Here is a 14,958-nt window from a genome sequence, read left to right as displayed (position 1 = left end):
TTCATTCTGGAAAGTTTCTGCACATCTTAACTGAAGGCTTGCGGGTTTGATGGTCCTTGTTCTTTCATTATGATGCTTTCTTTCCATTGGAAACCATGTCCTTTGGGATGATGGCTTGTGAAACAGCAGTTTGTGCTGATGAACCTAGGCCGATGACTTAGCTGTTTCCAGTATTGCCTGGAGACCTTTATCCTGGTGAGAAAAATCTTTATCCAGGGCCTATCATTTTCACCATGTTGTTTACAGACTCCTGTTTGGCTTCATTCAAGCAGGTGGTTGGGAAGCAATGTTAAGTCCCAAGTACCTTCCTTTGTAGCCTGTATCAGGTCATAGAATATATTCATAGAAAAGACACAAAACTTGGGTACATATAATTTATATTTCCTAGTGTTTTATGAGTTGAAGCAACACTTCAAACATATTTTGTTAGAAACAAACCCTTATACAAATGGCTTGTCAGAATGAAGCAATCCCTTTCCTTACTTCATTCCTGACATAGAAATTAGAATGCACGAGTTAATGAATTAATGAATTCAACTTCCTTTTCTCTCCAACAGTTAGCTAACAGTATAAAGTTATCTTAAATATCAACTACACTGCACCGGGAGCTCACATTTTACAGTCAGTCTTCTGGTCACAGTGTCTTAGGGAAAAGAGACCCAGTGCTGAGAGTTCCTCGGTGAAGGAGTGATCACAAAACAAAATACAGGCTAGCAAGTCTCGGAGAGGACAGGACCAAGGTCCCAAAGTCTTCTTAGATGCTCAATGTGGTCTTCCAGCTGTCTATCCTATGATATCTTACTATGGGAAGAGCCCTTGTTTCATCCCCATTTGTTAACCCATGAAGGGGAAAGGAGTTCTGTCAAGCAAGTTAAAGAGGAAATAAACAAGGAGCAGCTCATCACACAAGGCCCGCCAATCCAGGGTCTGAGGCAGCAGAGAAAAAGTCTCTGGATGGGTTGGGAGAGGAGGGTTGGGAAAGGCAGAGAGAATGGGAAGGAGAGACAGCCCAGAAAGGTGGAGAGAGAGGCCCAGCGGAGTAGGGAGACTGGACTGCCTGGGAGGCTCGAGCCAGTAACGGACGGACGCCACAGCAGAGAAGCGAAAGCTGGCGTAGAGGGTGAGTAGGGCCTGCGGCGCCTGCACGGCTTGCATCATGGACCTTCTAGTGCCTTCTGCACAAAAAGGTGGCGGCAGTGCCCCTGGACTACTACACCCTTTCTTTCATCCCTTGACTGTCAAGAGATACTGTGTCCTCCTTGACTGCAGAATTTCCTGTCTGGAACAGAATGCTGTCTGGGACTTTTACTCCACTCACTTTCAAAGCTTCCTGACAGTAGCTCAATCGTTATTCTTCAGAGTTGCTAATGGCTTCTTTTGAAAATGGTGTGACGTTTTGTTTGTTTTAATTAAAAATAATGATCCCATTAAACGCCATTAAATAGCTTCTTAGGGACAGGTGGGAGGTTTCTATTTCTCAACACGGAAATACAAAATATAACATATAATAGAGTAAGTATACTCTAAATCTGCAACAATTAAATCAGCCACGCCCACATCTCCATCCTGGAAGGAAAGTGATGACCAGTTCCCCCTTGCCCTAGGTCCCAATGCCACTCTCAGGTCCAGCCCACAGCTATTTCCTGATGTAAGTCAGAGCACATGGCCGTTGCTCTCCATACATTCTTCTGCTCCGGAAGTGTGTGGGCTGGCTAGGGAGCTGCCAGTCGTGCTGATCACAGCACACTCTAGCTTCGATTACTTTTGGCCTCTTGACCCACATAGAATGTTCCTGCTAATGTTCATGACTCTTGTTAATCCCTCGTGGTTTCTTGGACCTGATGAGGAAATAGGATTTAAGCCACCACTTACAAATGTAAGAACTGAGAGAAATAGATGGCGAATCTCAGAAGCACATTCAGCAGTTTGTAGGAATTGTAGCTGTTTACGTGAGGCTAGTCCACTTTGTCTTTAATATACAATACTCCTCGCTTAATTATTGACTTTTAAGACTTTTCTATGACCTCTATCAGTAAGTATACATCTCACAACTGTCAAGAGCATGACACGGAGACTTAACTGAACTGATGGGCAGCCCTCAGAGGCCTGCTGGCTTTTTTACTCTCCATTGAACATTCTGTGTCTACCCTTCTTTCTGTTCTGCTTTGAATATAGAAGGCATCCTTACACTGGCTTCTTCTATCACATTAGAGATATGATTTCTAAGGGATCTGGATTCACCTCCCAGCTTTTTACCTAAGCAAAATACCTAGACACATGCCAGAGGGTTCTCTTTGTCCCAGAGGATTCATCCTCCCATTTTAGAGCAGTTGTGTGTGTGTGCGTGTGTGTGTGTGTGCGTGTGTGTGTGTGTGTGTGTGTGTGTGTGTGTGTGTGTGTGTGTGTGTGTTACATATGCGCAGGTCAGAGGACAACATATTGGAATCAGTTCTCTTCTTCCACCATTGTGGGTTCCAAGGCTCTAACTCAGATCATACAGCTTGGTAGCAAGCATCTTTATCTGATATACCTTCCGGACTCCAGTAAGAGTTTTAAGTGAGCTCTTCTTCATTAAAATAAAATAAAAACAGTAGCTTTTTTTTTACCCATTTGTATCCTAGGTAGATGGGACTGAAAGTTGCTGAGAATATTCATTGCTAAAACTCTAGACTCTGGAGCTCGCAGAAAATGGAAAGGAGGAAGATAGACGATGACTAAGGGAAAACAGATTGAGCAGCTGGAATATGTGAAGTAGTTGAAGATTGTGTATTCATTGTTGGCAAAAATAGATTGAGAGAGTTGGTTTGATTGTGCTGTAATCATCTGGATATGCCTGGTAGGAAAACAGCATGACTACAAGCAGATTCTGTGCATCTGAGCCCTAACGGCAATGGTATTTGAGAGTCTAATTTCTGCAAAATCATGCCAGTAAGAAAGCATAGAATAGCGCTGATTTGTTATTTATAAACAAGGCTTTGCTATATAGTTCAGGCTTGTCTTGAATTTGTGACTTCCTACCCCTATCATGGGTTAAAATTACTGGTGTGTACCATTACACCTGGCTAACTCATTTTAAAATTAATATTGAGGTCTTTTTCTTGACTTTTTCCCATGTAATATATTTGGATTGCACTATTTTCTCTTCCCCAATTCCTCCCAGTTCCTTCCCACGTCTCTACCCATCCAAGTTAATACTCTCTCAGAAAACCAGCCAACCAACCAACCAACCAAAAAGACAAAGAATGCTAAAGATAACAAAAGAGAAAGCACATGCAAAATCCCATGGGCTTCCTTTGTGTCAACCAACTCCTTCTGAGCATGGGATCTGCCCTGACATGTGGTCGATATGCTTAGTGACACTCCAGGACACTCTAGCAGAGAAAACCGATGTTTTTGTTCTCTCCCAGAGGGTATCAAGTTGCAAGTGTCTTCTCTGTTAGGCGTGGTACATTGTGCCAACCAAGTCTCTGTGCTGAGAGTTTGTCTAGCTTGAGTGTTTGTAGGTGTGCAAGCTATCACCGTCTCCATGAGCTAACATCCGCATCAGTCTTCCTTTAAAACAAAACAAAACAAAACAAAACAACTGTTTCCTTGGAGTCCTACACACGTCTGGCTCTTATAATCTTTCAACTTCTTCTGCATAGGTTCTTGTGATGCTTCAGTGATAGTCTATGGGACTTTTTTGGTCAATGACTCAACAAGATGATTCCATTCCTAGGATTGTGAGTTTTGCTCGGTAGCATAAGAAGTCTAGTTGTGGCACCGTCTCCCCTGATTGCATGGCAACTGCACTTTAATCTAATGTATGTGCTGAGCTCTTGTTCTCAGTTTCAATGGTGTGTAAAGAAGTAGATAGAGTTCATATAAATGAGAATAAATAGAGACTACTTATTAAGAACTTTCTAAAAATTGGACTCAGCCACTGTTGTCTACACTGATTGGGTGGGCAGAGACCAAAAGGTACATATGAGAAGTGACCATTTTCTGGTGACATAGTGGGAAGATTCACATGATGCTCTGCTGGAGGAGAATTAAGTAGGTGTGGAGCATGCAGAGTTCTGGGTTTGCTTGGTTTTCTCTTTTGGGCTCTGAGTTAGCATTAAAGACAGTGGCAGGTAAGAAAGTGGCAGCAATGACATAGACCACATGTTCTGAGTTGACTGATGAAGTTTCTATTTGCGTTGGATGGATACAGACGTTTCAAACTGAAGTTCTATTTTCATGAAATTTGGTCTTTTGCTGTTCATAAACAAACAAACAAACAAACGAATGAACAAAACCCCTCATCAATAAAAATAGAAAACTGAGGCCTGAAAAAGCTAGCCATTGTTTTACAAACAAAAAATTTGTGGATAAAACCCAGTTAACAGTTTAAATAATTAATGTTTATTAAGTGTTTATGCTATGCTATGCATTGGATTAGTCTATGTAAGTGTTTTTATTATATCTCTGGTGTGTGTGTGTGTGTGTGTGTGTGTGTGTGTGTGTGTGTGTGTGTGTATACATTGAACATGAGAAGGTCAATGGACAATTTGAAGAAGTTTGTTCTCTCCGTCCATCATGTGCCTGACTGGGATCAAAATCAAGTCATCAGGTTTGGCAAAAGCAGGATCTTTTTCTGCAGCACCATCTCTCCAGTCTTGTGTGCTACTTCAATCCTTGTAGTAGGATTATAAGGCATTATCTCTTCCACTGTTTTCAATTTCAGGAGGCAAAGGCCAGCACTCCACATACTTTCACTATCTTCTCCAAGGTCTCATGGCTACTGATGGGGCCTGCCAGGAATTTAATCCCACATGTAACAGATTTACACGCTACGGTCTTTAGTGCATCACTAAACTGCCTAATCCCCTATTTTTGCCACGACCTCAGCCTGTTTTATAATGTTTGTCTGCACTTACATTTTGCTCCATTTTCTGCAAATTCAGGGCATATTTTTGTAAATATAGATAACTAACCAAAACATCTTCCCACAAGAACCAAAGACATTCATTCTCCTTTCGTGGGCTTGAAAAATGTTAAATTTATATAACTAAGAATGAGGAAGCTGGATGAGAGGCCTGGATATTAAATTATTAAAATTTAGAAGCTAGAATGCAGTGACCAAGTGGATGGAGACAGGAAGGGACACAGCAGAAAGGGTGTGGAGAGTCTGGATATCTACCATGAGGACACTTGTGCTGCTGCTCAGTGAGATGACTCTCAGACAGCAAAGACAATTATTTTTCTGTCATTCTTTCAAAGAAAACTTTAGTAACTGTTCCTTGAAAAAATTCTGTCCCTAATTCCGATGGCTGTGCTTCTGTTCATTTATCCAATAACCACCCTGTGGCGTGGTACTGGCCATTGGGCCCGTGTTATAACTATCTTCTAGTTATTGTGTCACTGTGAGAAGTCAACTGGTTAAATAGAGATCTTTTGTAGTTTTGTATTTTGAAAGTTGATCAGACAATGTATAGCGGACATACATGTTAGTAGACATAGCAACAATATGAAGTTGGAACCCTCTAGAACAGCAGTATCAAATCAGTTTACCGTAGACAAAACTGCAAGAAGCAATTGTGATTCAGCAGGGGATAATGTAACCAAGACTTCAAGGTTTGGGATGCTTAGTGGCTATGATATTGAATAACATGGAATCTTGGACAGGCTCTTGAGAGGGTTTTTTTAAATTTAATTATCTATTGTATAGAACAGATTTTATTCAACAAATGAAAAGCTATGGTTTCCCCTGTCCTTTTTGCTCCATGATCATCACTGCTTCAACCTAAAACTTTAGAACTGTTATCTCACAGAGCCCAACAATGCTTCTGGAAAATATCTTAGAGTATGCCATGCTTCTCTAGTACTGTGAGACTTTAAAGATGGATGAGAGAAATGATTTCTGCATCCTAAGATGTGGCAGGAAATGCTGCTGATATGGGAATTTGATTTCTGAATTATCAAAGTGTTGGTGGGCCTTTTGAAGATGTGTAATGGGTGGTAAGACACTTGGAGGTGTTTTCCACTTAATCCCCTCCCTTCTGTTCCATCGAGACTCTCACATAACGAGAGGGAGTGGAGCTCTCAAGATGGCGTGCAAGGATAGGAATTGTTTCGATCCCCCTGTGTTTCCCCAGGTATGGTGATATCAAATGGTTGCTGGATTCTTTGACCTACACGGTTTACATTATCCTGCCCTCCCCTGTCACTTCCATCTCCTATTTTGTGTTTGTGTTTCCTTGATATTTCAAACGGTTTCAGATTTATTAATTTCTTTGAATTCTATAATACAATACCAGAAACAAACCAATACCCTTCTGGGCCTGGATAACTGAGTGAAACATTTTATTCATGGTTACTGGTTCCTCGTGGCATGGCAGCAAACTATATCAGCATGATAGCATTCATAGCTAAGATAGTTTAAATTACTTAGCATATATTATGCCGTAAGGTGTTGGATAAGATGGTGCCAGTGGCATCCAAATATGTAGTGTACAATTTACCTCTTTACCTACTAATTTGAATATTTTGTAGAAAATGACTCTAAAACGCTTTCGGCATAATTTTTTTGTAATAAATCCCTGATGTTTCTTATTAGTGTTGATTTCCTTATTCTCCAGATGGTAAAATTGCACTCTATTTGTTTGTTGTCTTACTGAGCATGGATTTCTTACTTGGTGCTATTATTTATATTATAATATTATTTATAGCTTTGTACTGTTTGGCAGCAAATAAAAACTTATTTCTCCTGACTGACATTTTAAGAACATAGAGAATTAGTAACGTATTTAGTTTTTTCCAGTTAGATTTAAGATTTCTCAATAGCTATATTATTTGTGAAGTTGCTGTGTGTGTGTGTGTGTGTGTGTGTGTGTGTGTGTGTGTGTGTGTGTGTATGTATGTATAGTGTCTGTAGACTCTATATGTGTGGTGTATAAAGTATGTGAGGAGATACACGTGGAAACAATCATTCTTTACCTTAAGTTTTGAGACAGGGTCTCTCAATGATCACAAAACTAACTGATTTGGCTAGACTACCCGGCCAGTTCTTTTTAGCACTTTTATTTTTTGAGACAGACCTTTCAATGGCCTTGAAGTCGATCACTTTTATTGACTGAGCTTGCTCCAGCCCAGTCTCCAGAGTCTCTCACTGAGACTGAAACTCACTGATTTGGCTTGGCTGGATGGCCACTGAGCCCAAGGGATTCTCCTGTCTTCTTTTCCACCAGCGCTAAGGTCACAGATGTGTACTGCCACACCCACTTGGGGGTAGTAAGGATCCAGACTCAGGTCCTCATTTTTGAGAAGCAAGGACTTGATTTACTGAGCTGCACCTCAAGTCCTTGGTGGATTTTTTTAATTTCTATTCTGGATACTAACAGATCACTCAGTATACAAAATACACAGCCTGTAGGAAAAGATGATAAATGTTGATATCTTTCTAAACCCAAATAATTTTTTAAAAATCTGTATTATATTTAAAATAACTCTATAGCAGTCATTTGTCAGTGACTTTTTTGCCTCATGTCATCATGATGACTACAGTGACATTCTTTCCAAAATGTATAGGAAAGCATACCTTTCTATGAGTCAAAGACGCCCTGGTGTGATTGCTGTTAAACTATAGGTAGTCATGGAGTGGGCTGCCATTGAGGGACCCCACTGTTTGGAATGAAATCTCTAACAGGAAACCTCAACATTTTATTAAATTTTCTCAACTAATGGTTTGTAGCGCTTAAGAGGAAATGAAGCCTCACTGTCCGACTTCCCTGGACTCCTCATTTTCTGACTGGGTTCAGCCTCATATTTTCTTTCCCTGCAGATCATTCCCTGGGCTCTGGCAAGGAACCAGGGGCTAAAACTTGAGTGATGGTTAGGAACGGATAAAACACAGAGTTACCTGTTTCTAATTTAGCACTCAGGCTCGGCAGCCAGGAAAGACCCTGTGACCTTCTGCTGAGGTCACATTTAAGGGGACTTAGTCTTTCCACATTTATTAGATTTTAATTTTGGAACTCACATGAGATAGAATTCTTTCTTATTTAGCAACATGTGCTTTGCATTAATTCGGTAGTCTACGTATTGAAGAAGATCATTTAGGGAATCTTGATGCACAAAAAAACCTGATACACCCTGGAGGAGACGCTCTGCCAATGTCTAGGTATCCTTTTGCAAAATTAGGGAAATCAGCCCTGGGTAACAATTCTCAGTAGAATAACAGAAGCCGAGTCTGTAGGAAAATGGGGGATTACTCGGGGGTTATCCAATCTTTAAATCCTAAAAGGTCTTTACAAAGGACTAGCTCAGTGAAACGCACTATCTCCACACAACAGACAGATTCAAATTTCCAAATTAATGTAAAATACTGACTTTGTTGTTGTTTAGCTATAACCTCAGAAAAGTTAATAACGTCAGTCTTTGTCATAAGACACTTATTAATCTTCTGTTTCCTTAACATCGCGTTAATCAAGGAAAAGCAATTGTCAATATTTATTTCCTTAATATTTGAAAAAAGGCAATGCATGTGCATTTGGGCTCTTTTAACAGAGAGAGAGGGGAGAAGAGGAAGAGAAATAGGAAGAGAGGGGAGTACGTGTGTAGGGGAAGGGGGAGAAGGAGAGAGGGAAGATGAAATTAAATTAAATGTTAAAATGTAGGTGGAAAATATATAGCCACCTTCCTTAAGTGACCTTAACAATCTCTAGAAAAATTCTGATAAAAGAAATGTAGTCCCGTGAGCAACATGTTTTTTGGGTAGAAGGTCTAGACCTCAGGCCCTGCTTTCCAAGTCCTTCAAGCTCCCACCCCAGGAGGTCAGTAACTTCGTGCTTTCCTCATACACAATCAAAGCAAGCTCTGCTAAACTTCTGGGGCTTTCTTTGCTGTGTGGTCCTCAGGCCCACTTAGCACCCTTTTGCCATGCCATCTCTCCAACTTCGTGTACCACCAGTGCTCTAGATTTCTTAGATCCCTGCTGGTTTGAGCATCTCAGGTGTAATTATGGTTGGAGTCGTCATGCCATGCCTTAATGCAGCAGAAAGACCCTCAGAATCAACCCCTGAGTTCTGTACACTCGACTGTGAATCCTGCCTCCTTGGGCTAAGCCATATCTGTCTCCGGATGTAGAGATTTAACCTGAAACTCAGATGTGAAAGCCCCTTTGTTGACATCTGTGTTTGAGCACTTACTCCCCAGCTGGTAGGGTGTTTTGTAAGGATTTAGAAGACCTTGGAAGTAGAACCCTCTGGAAGAAGTGTGTCAATGGGAGTGGGTCTTAAAGTTTTCTAGCCTAGCCTAGCCTACATATTTTCTGTTGTTTACTTCCCAATTGCAGACACAGAGACTGGTGGTCTCGCATTCTTATAACCATGCCTTCCCTGCCACCAGGTGCCATTTTTCTTCTTAAGGTGTGAACTAAAATAAACCCTTACTCCCTAAGGTTCTTTGGTTTTTGGTGTGTTTTTGTTATTGTTGTTGTTGTTGTTTTGTGTTTTGTTTTGCTTTTTTGTTTTGTTTTTGCCAGGTGCTTTCTCACATGGTGAGAAAAGTGACTGTTCTACAACCCTAGGAAAAATGAGCTCTCATTACACTTGCTGTTCAGGACACTGTGAATTAGAGACTGAATGGAATCCAGACTATTACTGCTTTAACCCTGAGATGAGCCACCACACAGTCCTTTCCTGGTACAAACTGCCATGTCTACACATTCGACTGACTAGCTGTTTTCACAAGCATGTTTTCATCAGCATGAAGGAGAAACTTGGCAAAGCAGGCACTGAACAGTCCTTCCTCTTAAGTTTCGAACTGGGGCATTGATATCACTCCCTGGCAGTGGCACCCCATAGCAAGGTGACTTGAAGTTGTATATCAAAATTTGCATCACAATAGCTGTGAATTTGTTTTAGTGTCTGCTAGAAAATGCATTTGGACGTCCTAATTTGTGTATGTTGGTTCAGCAATTGCTCCTGGCAGGCTGTGGACACAGGAGAAGTGATGTAAACTGTGTTTCAATGGCCGGAACTGAAACAAGCAGAGAGTCCCTTGCTTTGGTGAGAGATGAGGTTCTTGAATTTTAAAAGCAAAGCTACTCATTAGGTTCATAATTGAGAATGTGCACACTACAGATGTTCCGAGGAATATGTGAAAATTATATACGATAGTGTCTTAGCTTTTAACAAAGAGAATTTCCCAAAATATAATTTTCCCCGTACTCTACTATACTTGTTAAAAGAGGTGATTGCTTGTATTTTAGTTAGATGTGGTCTGTCCTCTTAGTTCTGAGGACAGTGGGCAACAACTGGAGGTATTTCTATTATTAGCATTCTGCCTCATTATTGTGTAAAAACACAATAATGTTTGTAAATCACTGGCAAGTACTTTTGATCAGCTCTTCAACTTAACGTTGCAAAATTTATAAAGCCAACATGCTCTGGCAGAACACAGGCTATTCTTTTTGATGGTGTCACACCACTGAGGGTGAGTTTGCTCTATCTTGGTGTCTCTATACCACGGTTTCCCTCGTGGCCATGGAGAGGAGAAGAGCTGGAAGAGCAAATGGCACATTCTGACTTGATTTACTCCCCCTTCCAAAAAAAACAGGCTTATGGTGGGCCTGACACTGTCTTTAAAAAATCTCATAACATCTAGTTTTCCTACGAACCCAGGAAGAATTAGTTTCCTCAGAACCATACAGTATTGTCTCTATCTCAGTCCCTAAATAGAACCCATAATAACTGGAGAATATTTATTTAAAATTTCTTCATTATATGTTTCATATTATATTTGCTGATAATTAATTATATGTTGATAAAGTGGAATCTTAGAATAAATTGAATCCCAAATAGGTTTGTTATGTTCGGGCTTAAAAGCTAATAGAAAGTTTATTTGTTTCTCAAGGACAATTTGAATTTTTTTTCCTCTTTGGTTAATTGGTCTATTAGGAGATAATTCTATGTGGACCCATATATAACAAAGTGGCTAAAATAAATTCAATGTATAAAGCATAATGTTGCTTATAGTCGCTGCCCTTTATCATGCATCTTAATTAATTACCTCAATTTTATTTGAGGAAAGTTTCTTAATTACTCAGTTTAGGATTATGTTGGACAACTAATGGCTTCTATGCTTGGATTTCTGATGAAAACACTATATCCCCTCTCCTTTGAAGAGAGACAAAGATTAGTGCTTACCCTCCCCCAATAGAACACACTTATAGATGAACCTGATCTTTCTTCACATTACGTCTCTTTTGGGATAGTTTTCTGTATAGAAAAGGTCATTTGAAAACATTTATGGTTCTCTTAAAGAGGAGTGTATATTGTTTGTATTATACATTATTTTCTCTCCTTTAAAAGGTTCAGATAAAGTGACTGCCCATAGAATGAAAAGATGGCTTTAGTGCTCTGTCCTTTCCTAATCTCTAGTATATCTTGCTCTGCAATGACTTAATTTTTGAAATATTTTTATAAATTCTATGAGGAAGGGTACTTCATGCTATTCCTTCAGTGGACGCAGCTTTGCCCCTTTGTTAGTTCGACCCATTCTCTGTGGGTGCGTGTTTTACGGTGACTGGTAACTCTTCAACATGTGTTCATATTTTCTTCTTGACTGTTTCATCTTGCTCTAATCCTTCAGTCTCTCACACAAAAAAATCCTTTGTTACTAATATTTAATCAGGGTACCTTCGTGGTTTGTAAGACGACTTTAGATAAATAGCTGAATTGTTGTATGACGTCACAGCACTCAAGTTTGCATGCATGCGTGTATTTTTAGTGGCATCCTGAAAGAGACCTTTCTCATTTTATCTTTCTATAGTTTCATCTATGTTTATCTTATTCTTTTTAATTTGAGCTTTTTAATCTATCTGTTTTTTTGAGACCATGTAGTTCTGGAATCTTAACCAGGAACTGTAATTACTCCCAATGATTCCATTCAACCAGGCTTCCATGTAAATGATTAAGTAATGCACTATATAGTGTTATCATTTTAATACACAAAACAGCATATTAAGGAGTTCTGAGATTTATTTTATTTTACTGCAGGAATACAAACTATGGTCCCCCCCTGAGACTTTGCCAGTCTCCCTAGTAGGTGTATCTGGAGTTAGATTTCTGGCCAAAGCTGCCTCTGAGCTGCCCAGAGACAGAGTCTTCCCAAGAGTATTTATTTATTGGATTTTGGGGACAACTTTAATATGAGACCATCAGCCTGATGTGAGAAATGGATGCATGTATACTACATTCCAATTTTTCTAGGGAAAGGATTGGTGCATATAATTTTTGTATCACCTACAATACATGTCAGAAATGCACAGAATAGGTTAATAAATAATTATTGAAATTCTAAATAAACAGAACCAAAATGCACATTTTTGGAGGGGAAAAACAGTTCTGAAAATAGAATGCATTTTCTAGCTTAGAAAGTCATTAATTTCATTTAATTTTGAAACTTCATCTTTGCCATAATTTGTGAGAATACATTTTAGGCAAGAAGTAGTTACTAATCCTACACATGAAATACGTTGTATTTTGTCAGATGCTGTGTTTCTCGGTTTGCCCATTATAAAACTGTGTGATGTGACTAGGAGGTGAACCTGGATATAATATGTGATATTTACCTATGAAATAACTTAACATCATGAAAGATTTGAGTTGTTTGTCATTTTCTGTCTCAAGTCACTATCAGAAGATGGAGGGTTCATCATTCCACATAGACAAGTTCTGGATACAATCTTAGATGTATTTGAGAGTATGTATAAAAACTGCCTTGGCTCTAACTTGATTTATAGGGGAAAGATGGCATTTAATCTTGTGGAAGATGTGCGTTGCTTTGTCAAAACCATGAGATGTACTGTGTAATATGTCTTAATGCAATTGGACATGATAAAGATAAAATATAAAGTCAATAGTAAAATTGAATTCAGAAGTCATGAATTATTTGCTTGCTCTGTGTTGTGAATTTTCTCAAATAAGATTCTACAATGTGTAGAATGTGTGAGAAAAATGTGAGAATTTGATGGGTGCATGTTCAATATTGCGTTCATTGTTTTGCTGTATTTGACAAATATATTTTTCATTGTTTTCTGAAATATCTTTGGAAATCATCACATTGGATCATGATGATTGAATCAAGACTAAGAAAGTCTTGTCTTTAAGTTTTATAAAATATACATATAGTCCTGTAATTTTTCTTTATGTGTTAGTTAGTAACTCAATTTTGACAGAAGAAATCATGTTTTCAGAAAAAATTTACTATTCATAATTCAATTATTCTTAATTCTGCTAAACTTTAATGGCAGAAAATTGGAGTGAGTGAGAAGCAAGGAGTTGGAGAGAGAAAGGGGGTGGGTATCAAATCTTCAAATCAGTGGGAATAACATACATTGACAGATTGGTTCAGAAAACTACATATTAAATGCAGCATGAGGCTGAATTACTGAGTTGTTAAAGTCCTTGGAGAAGAAGGCAGATGTCTTCCTGTAAGGGCTAATCTCACACAGAAACCTCAGTAGAACCAGATGAGTACACAAAGCAGTGGTGGACTTGGACTTGTGGCTGGCCTCAGTAGATGGCATAGGTACAGTGTAGACGACAAAGCACAGGGTGATGATTATGTAACTAAAGATACTCTACCTGTATCCCAGATCTGTAACATCTCAACCCCATGTAAAATTTCTTTCTAGTAGTAAATAAGTATAAAATTTAATCAAAATTGATAAATATGCTTTCAAGGTCCAGATTAGATAATTCGTCCCTATTTGGCTAAAATGTAAGACAATGATCTAAACAAGATGCATGCTAAATCTTGGTAAGTGGATCAGTGACTGGATGGAGTAGAACTGGCAACAGTTAACATCAAAGTGGGTAAGACAATCCGATCTAAGATCCCTGATCCTTCATGAATTCTTTCTGCATCATCCCTAAGAAAGTAATTCTTTTTAGCTTCGTTGCCATTTCTAATGCAAATTACCAGAATTATCTCTGCATGCCCTCCAAAATAATCTTCCTTACAGTGTAGCCCACCACCTGTCTGTCACTCAGACTCCAGTTTTGGAACAGAAGCTACATATATGGCAGCTCAAATTTCCTTCTCTCTCTGTTCCCTACTATCTGCACCATGATTATTGTGAGGCCCTTGTTGGTAGACGCCAACTTCATCTGAGCTATAATTGTGGCAAGGGATTGAGGATGAGTTCAGACTTCAGCTAGCATCCTAATTTCTTGGCAACAATGTCTGGAATGGGTGAGAGTATAAATACATGATTCGAGTAAGAATAATTAAAATCCTGTGAGGGCAACTGGACTCAAATCAGAGAAAGTTAGCTCCTTTTGAAGACCAAGGCTCTCTAACATAAAACTCAAAATGTCAGCAACCAAACTTCCTAACACATTCACACTGCCAAGATGTGGAGTAAATGAAATAACTGAGAAAGGGGAGTGAGACTGCAGCCCAGAGAATTCTGATAACACTTATGTCCCCCATAGGTCATTCATGGACAACAAGGGGTAGATCCCATAATGTTTCCTTCTAGTGTGTGTGTGGGCCTGGGGACAGTTGGGGGTATGTAGTGAATATGGGTGTATTTACAGCTGTGTGTCTGCAGGTGTGGACGCCAGGGATTAAAGGCATCTGTCTTCTAGGACTCTCTACCTTATATTGTGAGACAGGATCTCTCACTGAACCTGCAGTTCATCCTAGTAGGGTAGAGTTGTTGGCCAGTGAGCCTTGGAATTGTCTTGTCTCCACATCCTCAATTTTAAGGTTAAACGTACAAGCTGATAATTTCTCATTAAAAAATTATTTTCAGTTATATGTGCATACATGTAGGCTTATGCTGTGTGCAGTCGTGTTGGAGGCCAGAAAAGTAAGTTAGATCCCCTAGAGTTAGAAGTATCGGTGAGTATTCGGGTCCTAATATGCATGCTGGAAACTGAACTCTGGTACTATGGGGGAGAGCAGGAAGGCACCTCTCCATCT

General features: G+C 39.4%; 1 protein-coding gene across 2 annotated transcripts in view; it reads left to right on the top strand.

Annotated features, from left to right (window-relative positions):
- Positions 1-1,052: 1,052 nt before the first annotated feature.
- Positions 1,053-14,958, top strand: part of Ccdc178 (coiled-coil domain containing 178) — a 401,819-nt gene continuing 387,913 nt past the window's right edge. Inside the window, exon 1 of one of the 2 annotated variants that reach the window (XM_087593662.1) lies at positions 1,053-1,120. The gene's annotated coding sequence lies outside the window, so the exon portion shown is untranslated. The remainder of the gene's footprint in view (positions 1,121-14,958) is intronic. The other variant, XM_087593663.1, reaches the window with a different exon arrangement.

This window comes from Rattus norvegicus, chromosome 18 (genome assembly GCF_021556685.1).
Source record: "Rattus norvegicus strain SHRSP/BbbUtx chromosome 18, alternate assembly SHRSP_T2T, whole genome shotgun sequence".
Classification (NCBI taxonomy): domain Eukaryota; kingdom Metazoa; phylum Chordata; class Mammalia; order Rodentia; family Muridae; genus Rattus; species Rattus norvegicus.
Note: the sequence above shows the minus strand (reverse complement) of the source record. Positions and strands in the feature narration are given on the sequence as shown.